We start from the raw sequence: 13,063 nt of genomic DNA, 5'->3' as shown, positions 1-13,063 counted from the left end.
CAACCCTTTTTGGGGCTCGTAGCATTGAACCCCATGAAGCAAAGTCCCCCAAACCTGTATGGTGTCATCATGAGAGTCTTCTGATGACATCCTGAAAGTTTGGTGCTGATACCTTTTAAAAAATATTTGTCTCACTGCTCCTGCACATGGAGGTTCAACTACAAAGAAATTACCAAAAAAACCTGTTTTCCAGTTAGTGACACCAAATTTTCAGGGTGTCTTCAAGACACTGTTCTGATCATTGCACTCCTTCACGTTATGCAATTTGGTTCAGGGGGGCCACCTGCTATGGACCCTCAAACAGGTGGCCCATTATCACCCATTGTTTCCAATGGGATAATAGAGGCTATCTTTGAGGCCCTACAACCTGGGCCCCCTGAACCAAACTTCATCAAATTTGGGGGGGTCACCGGTGGACGGTCTCCTGATGATTCTGAAATTTTGGTGCTGCTCAGCTTTACAAATGCTGCTTTGTGCTTTTCACCCCCTCCTGCACACATGAAGCCACCTTGGTTTCCTTGTTGTAACGATTGTCCATAACTTTGGTCCCCCCTGATTCAAACTTCATCAGCCCCTTGGTGGTATCATCAGGACAGTCTCCCTGATGTGATACACACTGAAAGTTTGGTGTCACTAGACTTAAAAATGCTACCTTGGTGAAATTTGGCCAAGATTCTGTGTTTTGCATGTGACCAGTTACTTGTCTACTTGGCTGCCAATGGGGCAGTTGGGTTACAGGGCTGTGGAGTGCACATTTCTCATGGTAAACTCCACAAAACTTTCAGGGTGTCTTCAGGAGAGTCTCTTCATGACACCATCCAGGTTTGGTGACTGTTGCTTCAGGGGCCGGCGGGCCCCAGAAGCGGTAGGGTCCATCTCCCACTGCCCCCTCAAGCAAAGTTCCCCAAAGTCCCGGATGGTGTCATCCAGAGACTCTCCTGAAGATACCCTGAAAGTTTTGTGGGTTTTACCATGAGAAATGTGCACTCTACAAGTCTCGCCATCAGAAATTTATTGACAGCAATGCAGCTAAGCTCACTGCAAAACAAAGAATCTCAAGCAAATTTCTTGGGGGGTGCCTGCAGGGGGCGCATTTTTAGATGTATTGGTACCAAAATTTCAGAGTATCATCAGGAGACTGTCCTGATGATACCCCCCAGGTTTGGTGCAGTTTGGTTCAGGGGGGGCAAAGTTATGGACTCTTAAAAGGGTAGCCCCCATCTCAGCTCCCATTGGAAAGAATGGGGATAGGGACACCCCTTTTGGGGGTCCATAACTTTGGTCCCCCTGAACCAAACTGTACCAAACTTGGGAGGTATCATCAGGACAGTCTCCTGGTGATACCCTGAAATGTTGGTGCCGATATGTTTAGAAATGCGCCCCCTGAAGGCCAAAATGTGAAAAAACACCCAAAAAATTAAAACGCAATTCTGCTAGTGATCTGAACAGCTCAGATTCGGACCCTGCTTGTCCGAATCCATCCGAATCAATGCAGATTTGGCCAAAATCCAACCCAATTCCGAGTTTTTCTATAAATGCATCCAAATCACCTTGTGTCCAGTTTATGATTCCCTCACTGTACCTGATAACAGGTATGGCCCGGACATTGATTGCCTTAATGGTATTTCTGCCATTTAATTTAGTTTTCAAAATTTTACTGATCCTCTGGGTGTATTCTCTGTTGACCACAGTCTTCACTTGCCCATGCTTAATGTTATCCAGGTGCAAAATACCCCTATATTTATTGGCTTTCTTTTGGTTCCACTTGATTAGCTGTCCATCAGGCTATGGTATGCCATCACTCTCAGTAATCTTGCCCCTTTTTATTGCCACAGTGGCACACTTTTCCAGGCCAAACTCCATCAAAATAGTGCTAAATATTTGGACTGTGTTCACTAGTGACTGAATTTCTGTATCAGATTCTCAGTAAAGTTTCAAATCATCCATGTATGGTAAAATGTGAGATGTGTTTCTCTCCCAAGTCTCTCAATTCATTTGATATTCAAACTTTGTTTTCTTTAAAAGCACTGTTAGTGTGATCATGGCGATGATGAACAGTAAGGCCAGGGCGATAGTGAATCTCCTTGGAAAAGTCCTTTCTTGATGTTGACTGTTCCATAGTTCTCATTTCCGACTGTCAGTTCAGTTTTTCACTGTCTCATTGCTTTTTCAGTGAATGCTCGAATGTTTTTGCTGACACCCATTGTTTCCAAGCATTTCATGATCCAACTATGGGGCAGTGAGTCAAATGCCTTCTTGTAATCGATCAAGGCTATATGCATATTTGTTCTTCACTTCTTGCAGTTCTCCTTTATCATTTTGTCTATCAGGAGTTGATCTTTTATAACCTTGCTCTTCCTTTTGTTCCCTTTTTGCTCCACTAGCTGAATGTAATTTGCTTCCAGGTAGCCTGTAATGTTATTTGCTATTATGATGGTGAGCAGTTTGAACATTGTAGGCAAACATATTAGTGTTATTACATTTTTTGATATCACAGCTGCCAGTTCTTTAGCTGGTTGTTGGCCTTCCATTACAATTCAAGCCTCACCCAGAGGCCTAGCAAATTGTAATGTATTGGTGTAGTATTCATGCAGATCCCAGCAGGGCTGCCTTTTGAATCTGATAGATGTTAATTTTGTTGATTTGAAGATGTTTCAAGTGCTGCCCTAGTGTTTTTGGAATGGCTCCCAGGGTGCTGTTTACCACTGGGATGATCTCAGCTGGTTTGTGCCATAGACGCTGAAGCTCGATTTTCAAATCATGGTATTCAGTGATCTTCTTGCGTTGTTTTTCAATGACCCTACTGTCACCGGGGTTGGCTATGTTGATGATGGTCACTTTCTTGTCCTTGATCACTGTGATGTCCGATGTATTATGTGCCATTTTTTCCATTTGGATTTGAAAGTCCCACAGAATCTTGACCTTCTCATTTTCTGTGACTTTCTCTGGACAGTGTTCCCACCAGTTTGTTTGTTTGTTTGTTTGTTTGTTTGTTTGTTTGTTTGTTTCTAAGTTTTATATACCGCCCTACCCCTGAAGGGCTCTGAGCAGTGAACAACATAATGTTACAACATATACATTAAAAATCATTAAAATAAACACAGCGGTAAATATAATAAAACAGCGTCAGCAATAAAACCCTTATTAAAACCCTCCCAAAGAGGGGAGAAGGAAAAATGAATCCCATGAATAGTAAAGGGACCCCAAGCACAGGAGAATAAAGGGGCACTTTATCAGCGGCTTTTTAAAAGCTGTACTTATGTTGTAATTCTTGCACAAATTCCAGTTATTGTTGTTGTTGTAGTAGTAGTAGTAGTAGTAGTAGTAGTAGTTATTAGATCCCGCAGTAGTTTTTGTGGATGGAAAGTATTTCTACCCATGAATCATGACTTCCTTGCCTCCCCCTCCTATTGCAGCCCCAAAAGATCCTCCAAAATTCTGCTGCAGATATTGCTGCTTCTAGGGGAATGGGAGACCTCCAGATCAGCTTGAGGATCAGGTCTGGAGATCTGAAGCAAGAAGGGGAATCAGAAAAAATTACACACACTTTCAAGCATGGAAATCCCCTGTTGAATCCAACTTTACATGTATCAAGCTCACCAATTCTTTTCAGAGGATAAAGCTATACAAATAACAAAAAAATCAGTACTGCATATGGAGTTAGCCTGAAAAAACACAATATATAAATTACTGTGAAATTTAATTACAAAGATTGTTTTAAACCAAAGATTTTTAATTTGGGCTTTTTCCTATCAGCTTTGTGATGGTCTATTCTGTTTTACTAACAGTTTTTATGCCGTTTCTAGTTTCACTGGATGGTATTTTATACTGTGGTTTTTTTACGTTGCATTGAACAGCATTCTGAAGATGTAGCACAGTAAGATTCTAAATAAATAAATAGTTAAAAGATCCTTCAAATACTGGCATTTGTCTACCCACACAGTTTTTCCAAAGGAAAGGCATTTTCAATTGCAGAACAGATTTCAATCGATTCTCTCTTCCCAGTACAGCCTCTTAACTTTGCCTCCTATGCTGTTCCTGAGGCAATCTGCTTAACTCACGAACAAAATTTCTGGAGGTTCAGAAGATTGCAACAGGAGGAAAGTGTAGCCATTCTACTCTGCCAAGTCTGTAGTTTGTTGGATACACGCCATTGTGAATGAACACATGTAACAATTTCAAACTGCTGTTAAAACTCCCCGAGATAATGAAAACTTCTAATGTGAGAACATTTGTATTATTGGCACATGGAATTAATATCTCCATACAGAGGGTATCTGAATTCCAAAACAATCTATACTGAAAACAATTCTAACACCCTCAAGGACAACCTGTATTATTGTCCAGTATATCTATGTATAGGCAGGGGACCCATGAGATTTCTGGGGAATCCCTCCCAACCCATTCCTCAGTCTCTCTCTCTCCCCCATCCCGTTCCCCACAGTTTTCCCCCTGCTTCCTGGTCTCATTTCCCACAGAATTTTCCTCCCTATGCTTTTCTGCCTGTGCCTGAGCCTCTTCTTCCCTAAGCATCTAGACCAGGGGTAGGGAACCTGCAGCTCTCCAGATGTTCAGGAACTACAATTCCCATCAGCCTCTGTCAGCATGGCCAATTGGCATGCTGGTAGGGGCTGATGGGAATTGTAGTTCCTGAACATCTGGAGAGCCGCAGGTTCCCTACCCCTGATCTAGACAGTGGCAAGTGGGGGCTTGCCACCAAAAGCCAATCTTGGGTGCTTTGTGCTCCAACTTCCTTGCCACTGCTGTCAGTCTGATGATATGGGGAGGGCTGAGGTTGAGACATGCTTCCCTCATCAGCTGGCTGACAGTATCAGCAACAGTGCTGGAACATACAACACCAAGGACATTCTTGATGCAAGCTTGCCTTTCCTCAGGTCCCAGACATTTGGTGCTGGTTGGGTTGGGTAGCATCTTCAGCCACAATCTTGGGAGTATTTCAAATGGCCCTCAGCTTTTTTTTTTCTTTTAAGATGTTTCTGTAAACCTGAGGGCTATCTCTGGTTTGTAGGGGAGAAATACCCTTCTCTGTACATGGTTCTATTGTGCAGATTTTTTTTACCAGCATTCTGGGGTCATGTTCAAAATTAAGCAAATAGATAAATCAATGTCAAAGTAGAACATAGTGCTTTACATCACTAAAAAAGCCCCTACTTTGAGAAAGTACAATTATTCCTTGATCGATTGGAAAGCAATGGAAAGCAGTGGACTATTGATGAATGTAAGTAATCAGCCCCAAAGTAGGGCAAGCACTTTGTCACTTCTTATCATACATCTTTCCAAGTGCTGGACTTTTTAAAAAAGTTCATTAAAACTGTGTCATTGATCCTCTTTAATGAACTTCAGAGAAATTAATTAATCCATTATATGACTAATAGCCTAATTATAAAGGCTAATCGACCAATTACAAAGCACATTTATACGATCATACCTAAAGTGAACCGAGGACTTGGGATATAACAGCAGGGAGAGGACAGCTTCAACTGAATGCTGGATTCAAGTCCATCATTCAGTCAAAGGTCTCTCAACCATCATTTCCAATGTCCATAATTTCCATCATTCAGTTGAAGTTCTCTCTGCTCCCCTGGCTAGCATTTTCCAAGTCCTCGTGGACCTGAGAAATGCTGGTGGGGTGGGGGAGCATTCAGTTCTCCCTGACATCACTGCTTCTCAAATCCTTGTGGACTTGGGAAGTGGCAGGGGAAGAACAGAACTGAATGCCCAGCTTTGTGATGCCAAGTTCTCCCACCATGTGAACTTGAGAAGTGCTGGTGGAGAAAACTGGGAAATTTCAGGTTTGGAATTTAAAGCCCAAAAAAAGTTAGGTAAAAATGGATATTGTCTTTGTGCGGTTTTACTGAAAATTTCCGGGTTTTAAAAACCCAAACCCAAAATTTACCAAGTAAGATAATTTAATTTGACACCCAGAACTATCACAGATCAGAACTATCCCCAAAGTCAGAATTAGGTATTCAAGATCTAGGATTTAACCATACATTTTGGGTTTTATTTCTAAACCTATCTCCAATACAAAGGAGGCAACAAGCATTCTTCGAAACTGAAAGCTGTGATCTAACTTTGTCAGGCCTGCGCCATGCTTGGCCTGGCAGCTTGCATTTACACAGCCTTGGAGCAGATGGCCCAACTATTATCATCGCCCAAGGCCATGGGGCCTCTTTCATTCACTCGCAAAGTAACTAGCAATAGTGCTTAATGGCTACTTCTTATCTGCCTTCCTGAAGGAGTAGCCTGCCTGTCCCAAAAACAATGTCTCTTTCTCACTGTCCTTTCACATGCTGATATTATGGGAATGCAAGGGAGGGGGGATTCTGGGATGAGTCAAACTGTAACTTCCAGGTATATACTGGGGGCTAGAGAGCCAAACCTCAGTTTTGGCTATCTGGCCGTTGGGCTGACACGGTTCTGAATAAAGCTCTTGAATCTACCTTGAGTCTTATTACTGACTGGAGTACCAGACCCTTACAGACCCTTTCTTCTTCATCTCCTCTTCTTTCTCTCACTATGTCCCATTGTCCCCATGCTTTTCCTTCCCATTATTCTGACACAGATCCTTTTGTCTCTCCTTTTTAAAGAGTAAGGATTTTAGGGATTGGATGTACATAAATATGTATATGTACACACAATAAATAATATTTAAGTTGGGGGTACACATAAATTCACTGTTCTCTACACATGGCCATCGACTTGTATGATTCACCCATTTTCATTAAAGTGCTTGATTATCTCCTCAGAGCTAGTGACAGATTAGTTGTTATTACTGTGACGTATTATGTCATGTCTCAGAGCCATTTAGCTCAAATGAGTTTTTGAAAACTTTAATTAAAAATATAATTCAGTTGTTTTTATTATCTAAATAGCATGCCTCGTTGGAAACCACATAGCTGTGCACTGCAGAAGACATCATTGTAAATACTTACATACAAATGCTTCAGAGGATGATTCCTCAAAATTGTAGCAAACCACTGTTGATGGCAATTATGCATGAATTAAATTAGCTTTACAATCAGAAAGTTACATAGATGCATTTCAGCAATGTCAGACAATGACTTAAGACATTTCTACTTTGGTTATTAATTGATAAAAATTTGTACTAGCAATATAGATTCTTAATGAATTGTAAATATTTTTGTCAAGGGGACTTTTCCATCTCAGGATATGTCAGAAGGAAGATGATTCATCCCACTGGAGATTTCCTGGGGAATTGCTCTAGATTCAATTGTTACCTGTCTTCAAATAGCATGATTTCAACCCAACATGACATGTAGGTATCTCATCAGTATTTATTTTTAAATATACTGGTTTTAGATTTGAAAATTACAGTACAAAAGTCTGATATAATCATATTAAATGTGTTTCTACTTGTGAACATGAATCTATTTATTTTTGCCATAATGGCCTGTGATAGGCATGATTTATGTGAATTCTAGGTTACCCAGGGTTAATTTTAGCAGCATATTGCTCGAGACATAGAGGCTGGCATACAAACTATCTGGGGTTGTCAGCTGTGCAACTTTAACCTGCTTGGGTTCTTTACTTGTGAAAGGACACATGTGCAAACAGAGACCTCATATGATTTCGATAAAGTCTGGTTAGCTTTAACAAGAGTAATCCATTGTTGGAGAGAGAGAAGGAATTGAATGATTCTGTATATTTTTTGCACCCTTTTGTAACCTGGTTTGGAGTATGAGTAAGATTACATACTGAAATTATATATGTTAATACCCAAATAAGTAAATAAATCAGCTCAAAGCCATTATTTAATTTATTTATTTAAGAACATTTTTATCCCAACTTTCTATTTATAATAACTACCCAAGGTAGCGTACAAATAGTTTAAAACCACAAGTATAAAACAAATCAGAAATATCTAGACCTCCTAGATTAAAGAACAGTTTTCAACTGGCACTGGAGGCCTCATGGAAGGAATCATCTGCAGTTCATGGAGAGGAAGGAGGTTGGAGTCCCCCAAAGCAGAGGTCCACAAGCTAGCATAAAAGCATGTGAGGTGAACACCCCACAAGCTGGGGGTTTTGGGGGGTGGGGAAAGAAAAGGATTCCCCTTTTCTCACAAGTCCCAAAATGGAGGAACTATCTCCTCAGAAATTATTCCCACCTTTTCCTCTGAGTACCTCTAGAATAACCAATACCAGAGCCTGTACTGCTTTATAGCACAACAAAAGATTTTATTAAATAAACATTAAAGCTAAACTTCCCTTGGTAGGGGTGAGGAACAAATAAACATATAACGAAAAACAGAAGTATGTAGGGTCCTTCTAGTATTTAGGCTCTCATATGGTCCAAAGCCCAAAGGTGAGTTGGTTGGGTCCCTGCCTAGAATCCCCGTGTCCACTGACTTATACCAAGAAGGGTCACAGCTCTCCCCTCAGGAAGCTAGTCTTCCACTTCAAAACTGACCAATCTCTCTCAGGCGCTTCCCTGCAGCCATATCTGGGAGACCCCCCCCTTTTGGGAGAATAAACAAGCTCCAGCGACACATTTCTAGGGTCACCCTAATTTTATTTCTTTTTAGCCCTTTCAGTTTTTTAGGCTCAGAGCCCTTTCTCAGAGTCTCCCTTCCTGGGACTCTCCCCAGAGAACACCAAACAAAAAACCTCCCTCAGCATCCTTGCTGCCTCTTTTTCAACCTACATAAGAACATAAGAACAAGCCAGCTGGATCAGACCAAAGTCCATCTAGTCCAGCTCTCTGCTACTTGCAGTGGCCCACCAGGTGCCTTTGGGAGCTCACATGTAGGATGTGAATGCAATGGCCTTCTGCGGCTGTTGCTCCCGATCACCTGGTCTGTTAAGGCATTAGCAATCTCAGATCAAAGAAGATCAAGATTGGTAGCCATAAATCGACTTCTCCTCCATAAATCTGTCCAAGCCCCTTTTAAAGCTATCCAGGTTAGTGGCCATCACCACCTCCTGTGGCAGCATATTCCAAACACCAATCACACGTTGCGTGAAGAAGTGTTTCCTTTTATTAGTCCTAATTCTTCCCCCCAGCATTTTCAATGAATGCCCCCTGGTTCTAGTATTGTGAGAAAGAGAGAAAAATGTCTCTCTGTCAACATTTTCTACCCCATGCATAATTTTGTAGACTTCAGTCATATCCCCCCTCAGCCGCCTCCTCTCCAAACTAAAGAGTCCCAAACGCTGCAGCCTCTCCTCATAGGGAAGGTGCTCCAGTCCCTCAATCATCCTTGTTGCCCTTCTCTGCACTTTTTCTATCTCCTCAATATCCTTTTTGAGATGCGGCGCCCAGAACTGGACACAGTACTCCAAGTGCGGTCGCACCACTGCTTTATATAAGGGCATGACAATCTTTGCAGTTTTATTATCAATTCCTTTTCTAATGATCCCCAGCATAGAGTTTGCCTTTTTCACAGCTGCCATGCATTGAGTTGACATTCCCATGGAACTATCAACTAAGACGCCTAAATCCCTTTCCTGGTCTGTGACTGATAGCACTGACCCCTGTAGCGTGTATGTGAAGTTTGGATTTTTTGCCCCTCTGTGCATCACTTTACATTTTGTTACATTGAACTGCATTTGCCATTTCTGCGCCCACTCACCTAATTTATCAAGGTCCGCTTGGAGCTCTTCGCAATCCTTTGTGGTTCTCACCACCCTACATAATTTGGTATCATCTGCAAACTTGGCCACCACGCTACCCCCCCCTACTTCCAGGTCATTTATGAATAGGTTAAAGAGCACTGGTCCCAGAACGGATCCTTGGGGGACACCACTCCCGACATCTCTCCATTGTGAGAACTTCCCATTTACACCCACTCTTTGTTTCCCCCCCCCACCGCCCCCAAGACCAGACTCTTCCTCCTCACGCTCTGGCCCACACCACTACTTGGTATGTGTCATGGTGCCTTTTTTATGCACTCACTCCCTCTGATTTTAGAACCTCTGTGCCCCTGGGGATAGTGAAGATATTGCAGCATCTTACACCATCTTCCTGTCTCCCCACAGAATGGCAGGCGTCAAGGAGGATAGCCCCGGTGTTTCCACTCCTTACAGGAGCAGGGCACTGATGACTTGGCAGCCCAAGTCTAAGGCACCCAAAAGCCCTGGGCCAGTACTGTCTTGAACTGATTCTTGGCTGTGAGAAGCTAAGCAGCAAACTGAGACCTCTGTGTTATTGGACCCAGTAAAGTGTAATTGAGGCTTCAGAAACCTAACCTTTTATAAACATTTCTAAAGAGAGAGAGAGAGAGAGAGAGAGAGAGAGAGAGAGAGAGAGAGAGAGAGAGAGTGTGTGTGTGTGTGTGTGTGTGTGTGTGTGTGTGTGTGTGTGTGAGAAGTGCTGTCAGACCACAGCTGACTTTTGCCAACCCCCACAAGGGACTTTTAAGAAAAGTGAGAAGTGGAGATGGTTTGCCATTTCTTTCCTCTGCAGAGCCTTCCTTGGTGGTCTTCCTTCCAAATACTAACCTGCTTGGCTTCCACTATCTGGTGAGATCAGGCAAGACCATACTTCATTCTCTTCTGTGTTTTTCATATCCGTACTGCATTCCTGGAAAAAGAAATAGAACTGTACAAATTCTGAAATTTCTCTTTCCATTACTCTTATGTGCATTGCTGCTGTTGGTTCATAAAGAATGATCTCAGTTTAGGGCCAACTTTAATAATCACAATATTCAGCTACAATAATCTGTAACACTACCTATCTCAAGAAAAGGTGCAGATGAGTCAGATCTTTAACACAGTGAAAATTGAAATGACTCAAACTAAATTATTTTCATTTAAAGGTTTCAGACTAATAGTTGCCAGGCAACTACAGCAGAAAATGCAAACATAATTCTTCTGTTCAGCTGATACACAAGAAAGTTTTTAATTGTGGAAGTGCTGCCACAAGATGTGAACAGTTTTATTTTAATCAATATTTGGTATTCTATTTTGTCCAGACTATTTTGCTTAAGAGCACTGTTCATGCAAACACATAACCAAAATAGGCATTAGGAAAAGATAATAAAGTAATATGCTGTTCCTACAGATGTTCAGAGGTAGGATGGCAAAAAAGTGGGCCGTGTGGATGTGGCTGAAGTAGCATTTTAGTTTGTTGCTTCGTTATTTCTTTATATATAGATAATATACTACATATTACTAACATGAACAAAATTTGCTTCTGTGAATGTTAAAATATATTTAGGATACTGCCCAAGGGGGGGGGAGGAGGAGGAGGAGGAGGAGGAGAGTTGGATTTATATCCCCTCTTTCTCTCCTGTAGGAGACTCAAAGGGGTTTACAATCTCCTTGCCCTTCCCCCCTCACAACAAACAGCCTGTGAGGTAGGTGGGGCTGAGAGAGCTCTGAAAAGCTGTGTCTAGCCCAAGGTCACCCAACTGGCGTGTGTGGGAGTGCACAGGCTAATCTGAATTCCCCAGATAAGCCTCCACAGCTCAAGTGGCAGAGAGGGGTATCAAACCTGGTTCCTCCAGATTAGAATGCACTTGCTCTTAATCACTACTCCACTGCTGCTTCTTTAGTCTTTTAAGTCTAGTTTGCACCACATTGCTTCTCTGCCTGGTTCAGTACTTAATGTCAGCTCTGTGTGATACTGTACCATCTTAAAGAACTTTTCATAACATTATTACAGTTTTCTACACTATTTCTACACCAGTACCTATAACTTTTATAAGTTATAAATCAAGCTTTATAAGTTTTTTCAGTTGTTTAGATGTTATGAAAAGTTCTTTAAGATGGTTCTGTTAGATGTGAATTCACAATAACTTTAGATTCTAATGGATTCACAATAACTTTGGATTCTGGTATCCTTCACACAGTACGCATGCAGATTTGATACTGTTAACTACACATTTCACATGAATCTCCCTCCTGAGGTAACTATAGCATAACACTAACACGGCAGACTGGGAATCCACCAGAGTGTATAATTCCCACTCTAACTGGCTTAGGAATTCTTTTTCTACACCCATAATATATATTCCCTTCCCTTTTATTTGTGGTCACCTGTGGAAAGTCTCACTACTATTCCACATTCTGCCTTGACCACTAAATAGAACTCCCAGTTTTCTTGTCTGAGTATTTTCTGCTTACATTCAGTATGTTTTAAGTCAAATCCACTCCCTGACTGAAATCCCCTCAGAGCAAATGTTTAACACACACAGTTGAAGAACTTGATGTAAACTTGTAGGAACCCAAATCCAAAAAGCTCTCAGGACTTTTTCTCTCAGGCGTTTTCCCCACAGACAAAATATCCTGGGATAGACCTTTTAACAGAGTACAATGGAAGAAACCACAGATAATTAAATAATCACAGTGTATTCTTAGATATGTGACTGTCTCTAAGTTCACAGAATATTCTTGCTTTGGCTAAAATATAAGGCAAAATCTATACATTGATTATTCTTTGGTTCACTCAAGCCTACACTTTCAGGTCTTCTCCTTCACAGCAATTTAGGGAACTTGGTTTTAACCTGGTATAGGTTTTCTCATTTCAGTGGAATTAACTGCTCAGTCCTGAGGGGATAGATATATGGCAGCCAGTCACACCACAGCCTTACTGCCTCCCCAGAGATTTGTAGCCCTGTGCCCAACAGCCTCTTCCAACAGCAGTGAAAAACCCCTTTTCAGCCTGTATTGTAGTTTCAGACAACTCTATCAGTCGAAACACTGCCTGTAAGGAAAAATAGATTCTTATCTCAGAAAATGAAAACACCCGGAGTTAATCTAGAAAGCAGATAAGTAAAAAGGGGCAGGGTTTTAGTTTTACTACATTGGGAGGTAGAGGGCAGATTGCCCTGGTTTTGTTTACTGTGAAGTTTGTTCCGTGTAAGGGTTTTTTTTGTTTCATTTTGTACAGAGGAGAAAACTTCTACGGGTAGCCTGGAAGGAAGCTTGCTGGAGGAGTCTGCAGGCTGTTTGTTGTCTGGCCCGTAGAGCCACGGAAGGACTAGGACGGAGGCCTGAGCTCATACACAGCCCAATGTGCTGCACTACCCAGCATAAGTCCATGTCACCAAAAGTGGGAGTTCATGGGCTGAAAGGGC

The sequence above is a fragment of the Sphaerodactylus townsendi genome, linkage group LG01, assembly GCF_021028975.2.
Source record: "Sphaerodactylus townsendi isolate TG3544 linkage group LG01, MPM_Stown_v2.3, whole genome shotgun sequence".
NCBI classification, from domain to species: Eukaryota; Metazoa; Chordata; class Lepidosauria; order Squamata; family Sphaerodactylidae; genus Sphaerodactylus; species Sphaerodactylus townsendi.
Note: the sequence above shows the minus strand (reverse complement) of the source record.